This window comes from Amblyomma americanum, chromosome 6 (genome assembly GCF_052857255.1).
Source record: "Amblyomma americanum isolate KBUSLIRL-KWMA chromosome 6, ASM5285725v1, whole genome shotgun sequence".
NCBI lineage: Eukaryota > Metazoa > Arthropoda > Arachnida > Ixodida > Ixodidae > Amblyomma > Amblyomma americanum.
The window spans coordinates 37,327,344-37,345,845 of NC_135502.1; the positions used below are offsets into that span (position 1 = coordinate 37,327,344).

Genomic DNA, 18,502 nt, shown 5'->3' on the forward strand with positions numbered 1-18,502 from the left:
CAGTTTTGTAACCTTCCCAAGTTCGTATGTTTAACGACCGCAGATGCTAAGCCTACGTAGCTCCGAAACAAACTAAATCGCGAGGCATTAAGCACTAATCACTTATATCTGCTGAGAACGCCAACGGCTGGTGTTTGTGGCGAGGCACATGCAGGGAACGATCATGCTGACATTTTCACCGACAGGTCTAGAGACTAGCGAGCGCTGTTTCTAAACACAACAGCGCCTCCACGCTTTTGAGCCGCGACGTTCGGATTTCGGATTAGGAAATCTCAACAACAGCAGTAATAAAACGAGCGTCAGCATAAGCAGCACGTTTTTGCTGCCTCGGGACCGGGGGCGGTAGCAACAGCTGCTACACGGAGTATTTCAACGCACGCAATGCCACGGCAGTCTTTTGTAAAATTTATTTCTAGCTCTGTGCGCACAGTTGACGGCTAGAAAGGTTAGTTATCGCAATCTCTGAGTTGTCACCGTGCAGAATGGCACAGACGCACTACCATCGGCGATGGTTATCGCGTGCTGCCTTTTGTGTGTGCGCAAGCATGAATAATGCATTCTTTTCCAAAACACTGTAACATGCAGCGATGAACCATTGCTTAATTTTTGTGCCAACCACAGCTAGCAGTCTTTTAATTTGTCTTTCTTTATGATACGCAGCTGTGAAAACAGTACCTCAGCACGCTCATCACTCATCTTCCGAGCCGCGTGTTCGATGTTAACCACATTCTATGCCAACATCGGCGACCACCCTATGGTCTCGGTGTGCCATTTGAAGGTGACGTCACAACTTACCGCGCACACTACAGATGAAGCAATGCAGCCTATATTTGGCCACGCGAATCTTATTGTCAAGAGCGCCTCCAAAGTAACCTCAGCATCGCTCCTGACAGAGAAAAATGCGAAATTCGCCATAAACATTAGGAAAGATTCTGCGGTTCTCGAGCTTCCCGAAATATGAGGCAGCTGCCAGGCCTATCGTACAGCGTTGTGATGCCTCTTATTCCTGAGGAATTGAGGAATCGAAGTTGCGCGCGCCGCTGAGCAATCTTGTAGCCACTACTTCAAACTAAGCGCTGGGCGGAGCGTTAAAATAAATGGCGTCCCCAACGCTAGCTACACTCTAAACAGAAAGGATTAAAAGGCTATCCTCTGGCGCACTCAATTTTATAAAAGGCAGTTAACTAGAACACAGCTTACTCTCTTTTCACTCCCATATAGGTGTATTCATGTTTAGAGTGTTCCGTTCCTCCCTGAAGCACTGCATATACCCTTAGCGATGGCAGGATCAGTTTGAACTAGCAATTAGAGCGTTATACAGAGTGTTGTGTATTCAGTACTCCTTCGATATTGTGCAGTAAACCCTTTTTTATGCGCGGTTTTCAACTTTCCCCGCAGATTTTGTGGAAAACAACAGCAGTCCCGTAACAGCCCCACAACGCCGTCAACCCGACTGTCTGTTCTGTTACTAGTTGCCTGAACTGACAAGAGGAGAGTGCGCAGTGGAATTGCGTGTGGGGATTCAACTAAGCCCGGCAGCTGTAGTGCCGATTTAAGCAGTAGTACACAATACAAAATCGAAGCATAGTTTTCATTTTCCTTCACATATTCTTAAATGAGCATAGTATCAAGATTATGTGTTTTAATCTACTTGTTTACGGCTGTTCACCACGGAGTGCAATAACTGCTCAGTCCAAAGATATGTCTAGCCATCCAAAACGTGGACGCATGCTGCGAATATAGCATTGTTCAGGTGACAAGTCCCTCGTTATCTTGAGACTTTTATGAATTCTGATGATTTCACTCAATGATGAGCAAAATAACTTCCCTCGCTTTGAAGCTTTGCAGTTAGCAGAGTTAAGCACTGCTTGAAGTGTCTATCGGGAACAGCGCTAAGTACCACACACACGCCCCTTGCTACGGGCACACGACTCCTAGAAATGCGCTCGAAACTCTGCAAGTGCGGGGACAGACGCGGAGGACCAGGGCACACCCACCCACCCACCCACCCACTCACCTATCCACCCCATGTTGGTTCTTTCAACGGAGCGATTTCATGTGTCGTCCCTGTCCAGGAAAGATTCATAGAAATCGGTGCAGAGTCTCGGAAGGGTCATCCACACTAACGCTCTGTCAGCGTGGGTCTTTAAGGGTACGCGGCGGGGAATTCATCTGGGACTCTGCAGGTCCAGAGCTGATGGATGAGCCTTGTGGTGCGCTAGTCCGCTGCTGCGTGTAGATAATTGAAGAATCCCGTCTTCCCGGCCCCGTCTCCCTACGCCCTGTCTAATGTCCCAACCAACCCGTTCTCACGCCTTACCTCCGCCGCGCTCCCTTTGTGTCTAGAGGAGTTTCTGCCGGGCAGCCGCAGTGAGAACAGGTTCCAGGTTACCCGGGACCCCTACCTAATAAAAGCACTCCTAAGGTTTCTCCGGGTTTTAACGAAAGGATTCACAGCTTTGTCAGCCATCTTCCTTGAAACTCTATCGTTCTCTTTTCGCCGGCAATCCGCACTCAACATCCTTTCTGTGCCGACCACATTTCTTTCGAAAATGTTAACAGAGAAAGAGACAGCACAGTGGGCGAACATAATGTCGAAACAAAGGAAAACTGCTCAGCGACAGTGTACGGTAAGAAGTTGCTGCGCTGTCGTAAACCAAGTGGGCTCATTAGAGGACTCATTAGAACGATTTTCACTTCGACGTCTTCGACGTCATCATTTTGAAGAGCAAAGAGAAAGCGATGTGTGGAAAACAGAGCACAAAGAGGTCATTAGGGGCTGAAGTCTCCCGCGCGCCGTCATTGCACGCGTAGTCGGGTACATACTGTCGAACTCGTGGGAATATATGATATTTATGATAGTTCGCCAAGTGTAGGAAAAAAATTAGAACAGTAGATATAACGAAAAGACAAATAAAATGCACAGCTTAGAAAACAAGACTGCGGCTCGTACACCGGTAGATAGAGCTGGACCAGTTACGGAGGAGCATTCGGAAACTTTGACTGGCGAATGCTACGACACGATATGAAACTCAACGGCTTAAGGATGAAATGAGGGGGAGAGGGTGATGCTGTAGGGAGCTTTAAGAATTCTCACTTCTTGTCGTCGATGGGAATGAAAGGAGCGACATGCTAAACACCAACATAGGGATGATTGGTTTTTATTGGTATTGGTATTGGTATTTATTTAAATAAATAAATTGGTGTTACTGAAATAATCGCGCGTGCCACAACTAATGAGCGAAGCGGAACAAGAAATACCAACTCGGTCGGAAGCCTCTGCATGTGCGACCGCGTTTTTTTTTCTTTTTTGCCACAGGCGTCATTCGCTGCATTAACATGCACATTGATTACGTCGAACTGAGCTGCTTAGCACGTGTTATACCTTCTACATATTCAGCCCATTCTGGGAAGGTAATTGGTGCGCTTTTCTTTCACTAAATGACGTATTTGACTTCGCGGATCCGGATTCACGATGCACATTAAGCTGGAAATCAACTCCCCTCATTTGATCGAAACTAATTGTACGAATCATCAATGAACTGGAAGTGAATGAACAATCCACACTGGTTCAGCGTAACGCAGTTGCATAAAGACGCGTCTTGAATCCATTCACACTGATTCACTCGTTACATATGCCACCCATAACAACCTGGGAGCACCGAAATAACCAATCAATTCCCAAAACAGAAATACATCCACCAGTTATTGCTTAGTTTATAAACACAAAATGGACCCGCACAAACCCGTGCAGCGGCCGGAGGACGTTTACTTGGATGAATTTTGAAATTTCCAACTTATGAATCCTGCAGTAGTGTTGTTGCGAAGCTGGCGGATCTGCACTTTTGCTCACCCTAACAGTGCCTGGTCTAAAGCCCCGAAATTTCGGAGATCAAACTCTTCAGTTAAGCATCCCCTTTCCCTATCTAATAGCGTGCTGGGATAAGATTAATTGCCCTTTCCGAAGTTCGCAAGCTTTCCGCGCAAAATACGGCGACTGACTGAATTCGCCATTTTCTGAAACCTTGACCAGCACAGCGGAAATAAGCTGAAAAATATAGTGGTGCCGTGCAATGTCTTTATAGGAGTCCGCTAAAAGGCAGATGCGACGGTAAGTGAATAAAAAAGAACAGTTCATTGCGATATAAACGTTTTTTTTTTGTTTCCGACGATGCTTGCTACAGAAAAAGCCAATGCGTAGGAAGCGCGAACGCTTGGTGAAGCATATTGTGTGGCCCTTACAGCGTTTCCGGTCACAACAGGCCACCCCCCCCCCCCCCTCTCTATGGTACGCAGCACGCTTGGCGTGCCATATAGAAGAAAATAAAGCGGCGGGCGGCTAAAAACAACAACAAACCCACAACAAAAAATGAATAAACAAGAAAACAACTAATTGTGAACCACATCTGTTCCTCATGCTACGCACAAACGCAATTCCAACATCACGAGTGCGATGATTCAGCCAAGAGCTCTATTTTTTTTTTTTTGTAGCGAAAGCTACACGGGGCTACCAGTGGAGCATTTCGCGGTACATGGGAGAGGTCAGTTGAGCGCATGCGCCGTTACCATGGGAACCGAAGAGGAGAAAAATGCGGCGTGCGCTTCGCTGTCGCCGCGGCCGCGCGGCCGCTCCACCGTCAAAGCCGAGCGTGACGTCACGCGGATGAGCGGTTGTGCGCATGCACCGATACCATGGTAACCCGAGAGACCCCACAGCCGCGCCGCGTTCTTCGTCGCCGCCTCGCCGCACGTCGCTCTATAACCCGAATCCCGCGTCGCATGCGCAGATGGCGTATAAAAGGCGGAGATGTAGTGGGCGTCTGCATCACAACGTTTGACATGCATGCAGAGAAGGAGAGTCCAGCTGCTGCTAAACGGCGGTATAGACAAGAGAAGATTAACTCTTCCGATCCTGAGGTTGTCGCCTGGCAGTTGGCTTGAACCAAATAAGAACGCCGGAGCCTGTGTGTACGTGAAACAAGGTATCACCGCTGTCAGACAGCTCCTTTCGATCGCGGTGGATAATGGTGAAGCCTGCTGTGTTCAGCTTCTCGAAAGCGGCATTATCATTCAAGGAGTCGACGTGGCACCGGGAGCATCTGTCAAGCAGACGATTGATATGGTTGCCACGTGTATACCAGCCTGCGCCACGGTTCTCACAGTTGTGTGTGACTTAGGGCGATTTAAACAGGACCTCTCTTGGTGTATGAAAGAAAAGTTTGCCTTTAATTTAGCTTCGGACCCTCACGTCCAGACTACACAATGGGGAACTACTATAGAGCTTGTATACTAAAGAGGCTCTACAAATCGAAATACTGTATCGACAAAATTGAGACCACTGCATGCTACCTCACAGATCATCGGGAAGTCTTCGTCTCTGTCAAGCATTGCAAAATGAATAAAAGATGTGCATACCCAATGTGTCTCATTGCTAATCATACAGTGATCACAACAAGCTCATCCAGGGAAACGTACCTCTCGTTACGTATAGCCGAGCTAAGCCACTGCCAATATTTCATATTTATTGGCACTGAGGCGGCCAACAACTTCTTAGTTATCTAATTACTTAATAGGATCATGCGCAGAAACGGTTGGGCACTAAAGGCGCCAGAGGCTAGTGGCTGTCCGAGATCCTCAAATGATAGCCTTCAGATCTTAAGACAGCGCAGAAAACGCCACATGCCCCGAAAATGGCGATTAATCTCAATAGCACCGGCGCTCTCAAACGTGGAACATTACGGCGGCCAGTCACGCACCCACTGGTGTGCAAATGCCGATAGCACGCCTTCATGCATCTAGTTGGAAAGATGCGGCTTACACAGACGTCAACGCGAAGAAATGCTTTCATAAACGTTTCTATTCGCTGCTGCATCTGATACAATATCGAAGCGATAAAAAATTCCCAAAATATACGGGGGGGTGTGATGGTAGCATGAAAAACTGCACGTACGTACAACAAAGAAACATAATACAAGAGACAAACGCATATTTATTTCGCTGCTCTCCGGGATGTCTAGACTTTGCAGAGAAGAGCACATTAGATTAAAATATATAAAGGTGCAGCCACACGCAAGAATAGTTCGCAGCGGCCGCATAGTGCGGTCTCGAGCATAAATACATGTGTTTACATTTTACATTTACGTTTACATTTAAGTTTACATTTTCAAACCTTTTTCCCCCTTTTCAGCCGTCATTCTCACTACCCCCCCCCCCCCACGCGCGCGCACACACACACACACACACACACACACACACACACACACACACACACACACACACACACACACACACACACACACACACACACACACACACACCACACACACACACACACACACACACACACACACACACACACACACACACACACACACACACACACACACCACACACACACACACACACAAGAAAAAATAAATAAACGATAAACACGAGTGTCAGTGTGGCCTATACGGGGGAAGACACTAGCTGGATCTAATGAGCAGCTGCTTTTGTTTCGGTTGTTGCTTGCCGAGTACGTGCCTGACATCTGTTCCTTTCGAAGCAATCCAAAGAGTTGCCGCTATAGGGTGTCGGTGTAAGAAATAAACTCTGCGGCAGGTGCTCAGAAGGCAACACGATACGCAAGTTTCACCGCCCAATGAGAGGTAATTGGATAAGATTAGATACCTAGACAGACTCCAGCGTGAAAGTGTTTGCCTTATGCCTTAAGACACACAGGCCGAGTTCGCTTCGAGCCGGACTGCTCACCCTGGCTGCAAGATCAAGAAGCTGCGGAACTGCACGCCATGGGTTATCACGGCGATTTTGGTATTATACAGGAATCGTTCAGACGTACAGTTTGGACAGCCAAAGCCTATCTTGTATTACTCCCAAAACTCAACTTCGGGCAGTAAAGTTATACGCATAGAGTTAACCTTGAGTGTAGTAAGGCAAGACTAAAGGAACGAAAACGTTCTACCTCGTCTAATTCTGACGCCATTTCTCAACATTTTCTTATTGGTTCAAACGCACTGCATCTCCGCGACTGTCTCCCGCGTCTAGAGAATCAACCAATAGACGCTGCGGATGACATACGAACGGCGCAGAATCCGCAGGAAAAAAATCGTTTCATTTTACCGGAGTTTTAGGATCAGTAAAGATGCTCGCCCTTGGAGCATGTGCGCGAATGATTCGTTACGGCGGCTCAAAAATGACCAAAGAAGGAACTGCGTTCTATACTTTATCTGTTTCTTTATCGCAGTTACCGCTAGAGCTTTAACGGGCACAAACCTGTACAACTCGTTTTCGCATGAAAAGGAGGAAATCGCAGATCTTTTAACCAGAATTTAAAAACCTCCGATATATTACATTGCGTTAGGGAAGGGGTTTATAAAAAGATAAGCGGTAGCTACCAGAACAGTGAGTAAAATGATTAAACAGTTAAAATAGATATTCACGGAGATAAACAGCGTTACGCGCGACCCAGTATGTAGCGAGCCAACGCGACATCGGTCCACGGTCACCTGGGACGCACATCGCTAGGCTTTGGCAGGTCGCATACAGCCAGGTCGCGCTTCAGCCCGCAGTCTAATCCACTGCCATCGCTATTCAGCGTCGATCCCACGCAAGGCATCGCGTTCTCAGTGCATCGCGATTTGATATTTCGCCGGGAGGCAGCGAACTCGCATTTATACGAAAAAATCCTTCTCTGCTGACGGCCAGCTCCTGCGGAGGCGGTTGAGTCAGAGCTTAAAACTTGTATTAAAATATGTACGGAAATGTGAACAGCCCACAGTGTATCACAAGTGTCTGGGCGGCTAGCGCACACAAGCTGGATGGGCACTGCCATCTTGATATATGTCAAAGAAAAAAAAAAGACTCAGCGATAGCTAACATAGTTGCCGTTGTCGCTAACTGGAGGTTTATTTTCCTTTCTTTTTTTGCGATGAGAACATCCACAAAGCATCAAGATCGAATTGGCGCTTTCGTAACTCGCCGTGAGCAACAGCCTCGTGGAAGTTAAATGCCGCGGAAATGACAACTTGTGTGGAGCAGCGAAGGCGAATGTACTGCCGTCAGCACGCTTAACACGAACGCTCGAGCGCGTGTCTTCCACTGACATTAGCGCCGCTGGGCGTCGTCCGCTGGGTCTGAGACGATGTTAGGGTGTAAGCAGGGCACAATCTGTCTCCAATCGCCGCAAACACACCGTGCAGCATGGTGTCGGACTCAGCGCCCAGCGCCCAGAAATTGTAGTATCAGCGCAGGACGCGCAATCAAGGGTTCGTGTTAAGCCTGCTGATGGCGGTATATAGGCTCGATATGTGACGAAGCTTTTGTGCCGTGCATAGTTTGTTGACGTGAGACGCAGATATTGGCACGTGTTCATAACCGCCAACTTCCCTTGAGCGAACTACACCGCGCTGCACTTCGGTTGCTCTTCCTTTAGGTTCCCGCCGTTTGAATGCAATGTCGCAGGCTCACCAAGAGGTGAGCCAAGAGGTCACCAAGTGGTCACCAAGAGGCTCACCAAGAGGTCGCAGGCTCACCAACGTCGCAGGCTCACGCAGGCTCACTAACGTCGCAGGCTCACCAAGAGGAGCAGGTAGCAGTGTCCAGCATGCTTTCGTACAACAACCCTCAGAAATAGCGTACATTACGGGTGAAGTTATGGTTTTTATTTATTTATTTATTTATGAATACTGCGATCTTGTACACACGATCATAGCAGGTGGGAACATTGTGTTAACATACAGAATTACAAACAAAACAGAATTGCACATATAAATTCAACAAGAAAATACAGCGACAAGGTCAATTAACAACAATAAATGCAAATGCTCTTGAAATGAATGTAATGATGTCTGCCTGACAACATCATCCGTGAGGTTATTCCAATCAGTGATGGTCCTTGGTTGTTGTGACTTTACAGGCGGGACTAGCTTTGCTCAACTGCTGGGGATTGCTCACTGTAGTGACATTTAGGTTCACATTAGAGTACCGTTTTTGACAAAGGGCAAGAGAGAAAGAATCCGCGTATCCCGTCCGCATTACATTTACACACAGACTGGCCCTAGTAACACGTCGTCAAAGACAATTCTTTTACACATGAGTGGGCAGGCTCTGCTGCTACACAAGATAGAGTACAGGCCAGCAACAAGTGCGTGGGAGAGATGCGATGATGCGACCGAGAACTGAACAATGTAGTGTTAGTGCGTCCGCTCGACAAACAAACAATAAAGTCAGTCGGAACAGCCTTGTGGGCGGGACTGAGCTTTCATTGTGCTGTTGGCGGAGAAATCTAGCGCGTGGGATCCAAATAATTTGCTGTGTATCTAAGAGTTCGTGAAGACAACGTCGTCAAAGACCTAAGAATACTGGGCCTCCTTAATGGTCCTCCGCAACCTCAAGAAGTTCATCGAGGCTTTGAAAATGAATGGAAGAAGACGCAAACTGAAAGGCTCCTTTGCGCTCTGTTTTAACGCGATAGCGTTTAGGGTCCCGTGTCTCGGGTAAACCCTTGTCTTCATCGGCGTCGTTGGCCGGGAGCGAAAAATTCACGAAAACTCCCAGCAGAAACAACCTAGGTCACCTGACCTTGCGATGTCATCACAACCTGCAGACCGGATAGTGAGCAAACTGCCAGCCGTGGCAGGTGACCGTTCAATGAATTACTGGTGGCAAGAAGTTTCTCGGGAAGAGCAATCTGGTTCGCAAACGCCCCACCGGTAGCAGCACCTATCATCGCAGCTGCACCACTGCGCCAGTAGCAGTTTGAGGACACCCAGCGATCAATGAATGTAAAGCAGGGAATGACCAATCTCGCATATATGGGCATTAACCAATTAACGCTATCGCGTGATACCCTTAAGGCGGAGAATAAGTGTTCCCTGCAGTTTTTTTCTTATTCCACTCAATGCTTGACAGATCCATAACCCAGATGCATCACCCAGAGAGATATGCGTCAACGCTCTGCGCGAGTGAAAGTGGCTTTCATCATACCGGAGAAAAACGGACAAGCCCTGGTCCCTGGTTTCGCGGCCGTCACGGTCTCTGCGCCCTCTATGAACAGGCGTGAGATTGAAAAAAGCTAGGCTTCATCGTCCATACTGTTTGCGCTCACACCAACGTGGTAGGTATTTTATGCCCGCCCCCGCAGGCGCGCACTTTAAACACGCTGTTAAGCTAGCATTCGTATCAGAAGTCACCGGAGGAATTGGAAGACACTGGAAGAGAAACTCTTTATGGAGCTCCCCAATAAGCGCTCACTGGGCGCTTGCTCGCTCAATTGTTGTCTCGACCTGGTGAGAGCATGGTGCACCTCTTCCCAACTGCCAAAAAAGCAGGTGCTTTGACAATCACGAAGGGCGCAAACGCGGCACCATCGGTCGTGAACCAGCCAGAAGACATGCTATGACGCCTGGCTGCCACGGATAGTCACGAAGCAGAAACAAACAGGAGCAAACGCAACGGGTTGAATGAAAAGGCGTTGTAGATGACGGTGCGATTTCGGGGAGAGGGGAGGTCGCCAGGAAGTTCTTGATTGTGACACCCGCGCACGAAAACGGCGTGGAGCGGAGGCTGTGAGAGTTGAGGTCCTGTGTTGCCTTCACGGACGAAACGATGAAAGGAAAAACAGATGGACATACAGTTCATTGACAAGAATGTTCTCGCGTATATCCAACGCAGGCGGGATTTCACTGCGAACCGCATTGAGCGGAACACGTACGGCTCGCCGGTCACTGTACATATATTAAGCAACAGAAAAATGAGCCACCCTTCATACTGTGGGGAGGGGCAGGAGTCGCGACGAGTGATGCTATAGGTCTTCACAATAAGATGCTTATCCATGAATTGCAGAAGCGGAACCGGTAGCCGGGTACTTACGGAACTTAAGACAAAAACAAAATAAAAATAACGGAGAGAGACTTTGGAGCGCAACTCAGAAGAGGCGAAAACATTTGCTCTCGATACCGCCGCGCTGAGAAACACGAGAACAAGCAGCGAACCCTACAATCAGTGACCATCGCATTGCCTGTTACCTGACAGGCCACGACAGGAGACACTGCAACGAAAAAGCAAAAGGTGTTACAATATGTCATTACTTTAAACCATTAGAAGCTGACCGGAGAAATAAAGCGGCGTCGTGTGTAATAAAAATCGTTGATTGGTAGCGGAAGTGTGACGTCACAATGGCGTCACCATACCGACACACACACACACACACACACACACACACACACACACACACACACACACACACACACACACACACACACACACACACACACACACACACACACACACACACACACACACACACACACACACACACACACACACACACACACACACACACACACTGTAATTATGTGTCCCTGAGTTTATTCCCTGCACGTGGCGTGGAGACTGGGCGAGGGCTGACTGTGAGAAAAGGAAAGGCGTTGTAACAAGAAGGGACGAAGGGGATGGCGTACGGAAGAAAAGAGAAAAAGTCACCCCACTGTAAGGCTTCGGATTTATTTTCATCAGCTGGTGTTTTTTATGATAACTGGCATCGCATAGCATACGGGCATTTTTGAATTTCGCCTGCTCTGAAGCACCGCTAGAATTACATTACGTGATTTCTTTCCTTTTACGCCTGTCCACCTTACGCAATCCACCCCCTAATAAAAACAGAGAAAAAACAATGTGAAGAAAAATTTTCACTGTGACTTCTGCCGAAGGCTGTTAGAAGGCAATCGCTAATGTGAAAAGAACAGCGTCGAAACAAAAATTTCTTCGGTGCAATTAATTGCAGGCCGCGTATGAAAGAATTAACGTAAATTTTGCTCGGCTTCAGCAAGCGTGCGATAATTGACTGAAAACTTCTGGCGTGACATGTGGCACAGCAAAAGGGAGTACGGGCTCTGAATAAAGTGCGACCAAAAAAAAAAAAAGAAAAAGTGAGCAGAATGGTCGCACCTTCAGATCGGGAAACGAATGTGATTAGCTGGTCACAAATTAAGCACGACGTAGGTGTAGCTGCTTTATTTGTGACTATTTTACGACCTCACACGGACGTTTATTGTTGAGCCCACGAAATGCAACGCCATTAGTATACGTTCGTTAGACTGCGTCAGCTTTCGCTAGTCGGTTTAAATCTCGCTCTTAAGATATGCAGCGAGTGATATTTCAATGCACAATTCGGTTTCGAACATCGTCCACGTTTTGCAACTTCAGCGCCTGCATGCTGGATGTGATGGCTGCGCAGACGTCAGCTGCAGTAGGTGTCGCAACGCCGCGAGCGGATGCCACAAGAGCAGTTTTTTTTTTCTTGTTTGTTTTTTTGCACCCTGGCGCGCCGACATGCTCTCAGTGGTGGCGATAATGTCTCTGTCTCTTGAGATTTCGAAACCAGGAGTAACTGATAGGAAGCGGCAAGGCTTCGAGAAGGCGCAAAAGGGCGAGGCCTGACTATGGAAGAGCATTTTCCTGATTACGAAGAAAAAAATAAAATACAAAGTATTCTGTAGGAATGAGCGCGATCTATGCTTCGTGGCGTTTACCGCCCGCTCTTTCGAGAAGGCGATGCAGAAGCCGCTGCAAAGACGTTCGGCGCGTTGAATCGACACCGGGAGAGAGAACAGATGACTACCGATGCGGCTGGTTTTTCAGTCACGAGGGTGCTTCTATTACACATATAGATGCAACGCTACGTAAGTCCCGCATCTTATTAAACATAGCTACAACCAAATCATCTAGATAAGCCGACCGAGCAGGGCACCTTTAACATGTGTGAGACACTTTTATCGCAAATCAATTGTGAGATAAAGCGCTCGGACTCCAGCAGTTTCAGTTTGCAGGAATTACATATCGCTTTCATCTCTTACTTTCTGTCATTGCGAGAAAAAAAAGACGCTACAATAGGATACGGTTTGAGAGAACGGGAGGTGACATTTATGCACTCACTGAGACGCTAATCAGCAAATAACAAAAAAGAAAAACTGAGCCAAAATCTCAGGTGCTCGGTGCATATCTGTTGCAGCGTGCCCTCACGTCTGCGATTCAGGATGTGGATTGTGTTCTAGCTGCAAGAATGGATAAGAGAGGATGCATATTCATTTTCGGCGCCGGCACCTGTCCAGTGCTTCCAATAGCAGACTCGCCTAGCAAGAAGAAATAGTCTGGCGCATGCCGACGACGATGATGAGCTATCGAAACCTGCTTTTTATCAGTAAATGTATCCTTGCATGCTAACACGGCCATACAAGTGCTCGCGGAAACAGCGCTATATTGCAACTGCAAACAATCGAGGATTTTGATTCGACAATACATATTTCCGATAACACTGGTTGAAAGATGTCAAAGGGGATGTACGTTAGAAGCACGTGATAAGCTTGCCCTGGGACTCGAAGAAAATTCGCGGTGCTAAAAAAAAAGCAAGAACAACCAAGAAAACTATATATCCATCATGTCAGCCGACCTCGAAAATACCTGCAGAGACAGCTTTCATTCTTCTCATAAAAATTATATACGTAGCCTCATTTTGGATCGCGTGCGAATTGTTCAATAAACAAGGCTTTCAACGTGAAAATTATAACAAAAAACGCATTGTTTCGTAATTTTTCCAACCGCTGTAGGTTAAGTGTGGTCGGTAGCAGCCCAGCGACTGATCGTTCTATAGGGGCCGGACTCACCCAGTGCTCCCTGGGTGGACTCCGCGTCAACACTCATGTCCAGCATCCGGCCTTGGCCGCGCTCCAGGCGAGCGTCCTCCGCCTTGGGCGCCAGCTCAGTGGGAAGGCGGCCAGCTAGCTCACACCGGTGTTCGCTGAAGACGATCAGCGCCAAAGGCACATTCCTGAGCTCGCTTACGGTGAGGGGAGCATCGGGGCCCACCTGCGGTGCCTGGGCGCCGGCGATTGGCTGCTCGACGCCAAGCCGCGGCGGCCGCGCGCGCCTCACGGCTATTGCGAAGGCGTTTCCTCACGCCGACGCTCCTTCGGCATTCATTTGCCGCTCCTTTGCCTGCACGACGCACCTGCTGCGGCAAAGGTGTGCTGAAATTGCTCCCTCGTCTCTCCTGCGCGCACAGACGCGACGGCTCAGTGCGCGTGCGGATACTGACGGAGCGCGCCAAAATGGCTGCTCTCCGGTATTCTACTGCATCCCAATTACCATCGATAAGTTCGTTGTATATTTCCTGTTATTGGCCCAATTAAGAATTAAAGACGAAATATTTGAAACTGAATTCAATTTCATGCAAGCAAATTCCGTGAACACGTTTCACTATAATTTGGCCAATAACAGGAAATATATAACGAACTTATCGATGGTAGTTGGGATGCAGCAGAATAGCGCAGTCAAATAGAATGCATTTCAGTTATACTAAGCTGTTTCCTGAGAGGGAGTGTGGTCGTTTCCTGGAATGGCAGTTCTTCCCAGAATTCCGAGCGATTGTTGGAGGATGTAGACGAGGGAGCCAGCTCCGGTCGATGACGGCGCGTTGCAACTCATATTGAGCGCGATAGTACGTCACTTCCCTGTCTGTCCTTGTCTGTGTGCGCTACTAGTACCTGCGTCAATGAAAAGCTTAGCTAGTACTGGACTGTTTGGTTGCGGATGGCAGGACAATTTAATTATAAAATAGAACGTGAGGAGTGCTGTATTTGCTTTGGCGTAGAACGGCTAATCTAAAGCTGCTTGAACACGCTCCGCCGCGTAAGCACGCGCTCTTGAAATCCGCAAGTTTCACGCGCCATATAAAGCAATATACATGGCGGTAAGTTTGACAGGCTGGGCAAGTTGCTTTTCATTAAGGGGTACAGTGTTAGCGCAAACGAACGCGGACACGTACAAAGAGTACGCGACGGCACAGAACACTTTATTTTGTTGCGCATAAGGAGCAGCGCAGCGCTTGCTCTTTAAGGGAAGTACAAGCTTAATTCCTGAGCATTCGTTGCTTCAGTCCTGTCGAAAAGTTGGGCAACTCGAAATTATCTCCCATTTATTCGGCGCAGTAAGCTACTTTTATTTCCCTTTATTTTTAAAAACCTCAGCTTCATTTGTATAGTAGAATTAACAAATTCGTATTTCGCGACAGGGATCAAATCATGACGCCAAGCGTGACGCCATGAAACAGGGTGTCACGTAACGTTTGGGCCGGGCGCATCTGACGCATCAATCGGCGAAGTTTTGTTTTTTTCGTAATTTTCAGGCTTTACTGGGTGTACTCAAAGCGTTATTTTCATGCCACTCAAAAGTAACTGCTCTTAACAACAAAGTGAATTGTTTCGCCACGTTTAGAGTGTTGTTTTTTTTCTTCTGTAAAACAGTTTACACTCTGTCGTCGCTCGTGGAAAAAGTCACGCCTCCACTCCCTGCGAGGGAAGAAAAAATGTTTTGCGAGTCGAGGCGGGTGGCCGACATTCGAGCTTTATTACTTTTTGTTGTAAGACTGTTTGCGGCGAAATCAGGATTTTACTCCCATCCCTAACAGGAAATTCGTCTATCTAGAAAAGATGACTAGTCAGTTCACAAGTGTCAAGAAGCATACACCGCACGTTTACACAACGCCCTCCATAATGAGGTATTGATTCACTCAATCTCACACTCTCCCAGTTAAAGTTCTGCCCTCTATGACACCCTCCACTGCTTAATAATAGTGTAACTGCTGTAAAATTTGTGCATTACAATCTGTGTAGAATGTGATAAGTGCTGTATATTAACTTTCATGAACATTAAAAATTGATAATTTTGAATTGAATATGTTATTTTTATATTTGCGTTTCCAATTTATTCAAGGTGTCCAATTTTCATATGTGTATTCTGTCTTGTTTGCGTCGACTGCTTCACGACTTGAGCGTTATTCGCGTTTCGATTTGATTTCGCGTCTTGTAGTCATGTGACAGCGTACTGCGCCTCTAAGCTGCCGATACGGCGACGAGAGTTGACGGTTGACAAGCCGCTTCCTTATGGCTTTTAGCTATGCCTCCCCATTTCTTCCAAATGGAAACAATAAAGAAAAAAATAATTTTAAGTCTTGCTTCATAAGCGACCTCCGTACAGCGCACTCCACTGGAAGAGCAGACTTCCGAGCACAAATAGTATAAAAAAAAAGTGATCGCTCTCTACCAGGCGCAGGAATCAAGCGAACCAAAAGTGGGTACGAGTGTTAAGGACAGTTATATAGGAAAACAGAAGAAGAGGAAGACAGAGTGTATTATATTTGAAGGAATGCTTTGCTGGTTTATGGCGGTTTAACGTCCTAAACCGAGTAGGACTATGAGGGACGCCGTAGTGAAGGGCTCCGGAAATTTCGACCACCTGGGGTTCTTTAGCGTCGACTGACATTACACAGTACACGGTCCTTTATAATTTCGCCTTCATCGAAACTCGACCGCCGCGTCCGGAATCGAACCCGCGTACTTCGGGTCAGCAGCCGAGCACCATAACCACTGAGCCACCGCGGCGACAAGAAATGAGAAAGGGATGGTAAAGGAAAGGGCAAGGAGGTTAGCGAGACCTGGTTGACTATCCAGATATGGAGAGAGTGATGATGGAAGGGAAACGGAACTGAGAGAGGAGGAAAGTTGAGTAAGTCGTACAGCAAGACGACGCGCTCTTCATCGAAGGACGCAACTCTGAATTCGACGTGGAGCGCTGAACCACTTCCATAGCGCGTCAGCTTTGTCCACCTCTGCGGGCCGACAGCAGGGGGTAGCCGCGTTTCTGTACGAGTGGCGCCGCTGTGGATGTTGCTTGCAGGCATTTCAAGTGCAAATGCTTTGGAAATTGTTATCGACGGTCCGCAAGCCAGAAGCCAGCTTGTTGCACTGTCTTCGTGTATACTATATGTCACCGCTTGAGCGAGGTTGCAGCTGAAGAAATGTCTTAATGTATTTGGCTTCGCCCTCCCTTCACTGGCCGCAAGAAATGCACATCTTTATGCACATCTAATTTCCCTCCTGAGCGACGCAGGCTCACCGGTCCTTAGCCTCTCAGCCAAGCCGCTGACCGCACAGCCGTCTACCACAACGCAGGTCACTGCTGACGTGTTCGCCGAGTTCCCAGATGTTTTCAGCTCGCATCTGTGCCTCATAAAAGGACCCGCGGCACACCTACAGCTGATGAGCCGCCGCGGTGGCTGAGTGGTTATGGCGCTCAGCTGCTGGCCTGAAAGACGCGGGTTCGATCCCGGCCGCGGCGGTCGAATTTCGATGGAGGCGAAATTCTAGAGGCTCGTGTGCTGTGCGACGTCACTGCACGTTAAAGAACCCCTGGTGGTCGAAATTTCCGGAGCCCTTCACTACGGCGTCCCTCATAGCCTGAGTCGCTTTGGGACGTTAAACCCCCATAAACCAAACCAAACCTACAGCTGAAGGAGGGAGCCACGCCCAAATTCTGTAAGGCCCGATCTGCTCCCTTCGCTCTACGCGACAAGGTATCTGGAGAGCTTGATAGGCTCATGGCATTAGGCGTCTTGTCACCAGTGCCGCATACCGGGTAGGCCACGCCCACTGTACCCGAAGGACGGAACGTTAAGATTTGCGGCGACTTCAAAGTCACTTTAAATTCGGCATGTGATCTGGAGCAGTACCCGTTGCCAGTAATCAATGACATGTTCGCGTCCTTAACAGGTGGAAAACATTCAACACACGGGATTTACGTGATTCATATAACGAAGTCCCTCTCGATGAGGAATCGCGCCAGTTATGTGTGATTAATACGCACAAAGGTCTTTTCTGCTACAACAGATTACATTTCGGCATTGCCTCTGCGCCAGCCATTTTAAACGCAGAATGGAAACAGTTCTACAAGGCTTATCAGGCGCGCAAGCTTATCTGGACGATGTCTTGGTGTCCGAAAGAGCAGGAAGCGACGACGTGCTAAAAGCCGTTCTGCGGCGTTTCCGCGAGAGTGGTGTTAAACTGCGCCTCGACAAATGCAAATTTCGGCAAGTGTCCGTTACATATCTCGGCCATCGAATCGATCAGCAAGGGTTGCACCTAATAGAAAAGAATGTCGAAGATATCACAGAAGGTCCTAGCCCGAAAAATGCAGCTGAGCTTCGTTATTTTCTTGGCATGATCACTTTCTACTAAAAATTTTTGTCGAACATCTCGTCCCTGCTCGCTCCATTGTATCGGCTGCTGGAAAAGAACAGACATTGGCTCTGGGGAGAAGAGCAACAAACGGCGTTCGATAAGCAAAACGGTGTTTGCAGCAAGCAGGGGTGTTGGTTCATTTCGACCCTTTACAACCGCTGAAACTAGAGTGTGACGCGTCGCAAAAAGGAATCGGCGCAGTGCTTTTTTACACGAAAGGGAACGTCAACAAGCCGATTGGATTTCGTTCAAGGACATTGTCGAAAACAGAAAAAAATATTATTCGCAACTTGAACGTGAAGCATTGGCCCTGGTATTTGGAGTAATGAAGTTTCGTGATTACCTCCTAGGCCGAGTATTCATCCTGGTCACAGATCACCAGCCGCTCCTGGGCCTGCTGAGACCGGACCGGCCCACGCCGCCTCTGGCTG

General features: G+C 47.9%; 1 protein-coding gene and 1 long non-coding RNA gene across 8 annotated transcripts in view; one reads left to right on the forward strand and one right to left on the reverse strand.

Moving 5' to 3' along the window:
- The window catches only part of zfh1 (Zn finger homeodomain 1), a 653,856-nt gene that overhangs the window by 107,207 nt on the left and 528,147 nt on the right, over positions 1–18,502 (reverse strand). The window lies entirely within an intron of this gene.
- The window catches only part of LOC144136623 (uncharacterized), a 139,142-nt gene continuing 133,149 nt past the window's right edge, over positions 12,510–18,502 (forward strand). The window contains exon 1 of the long non-coding RNA XR_013315645.1: positions 12,510–12,680. This is a non-coding gene — a long non-coding RNA (uncharacterized LOC144136623). The remainder of the gene's footprint in view (positions 12,681–18,502) is intronic.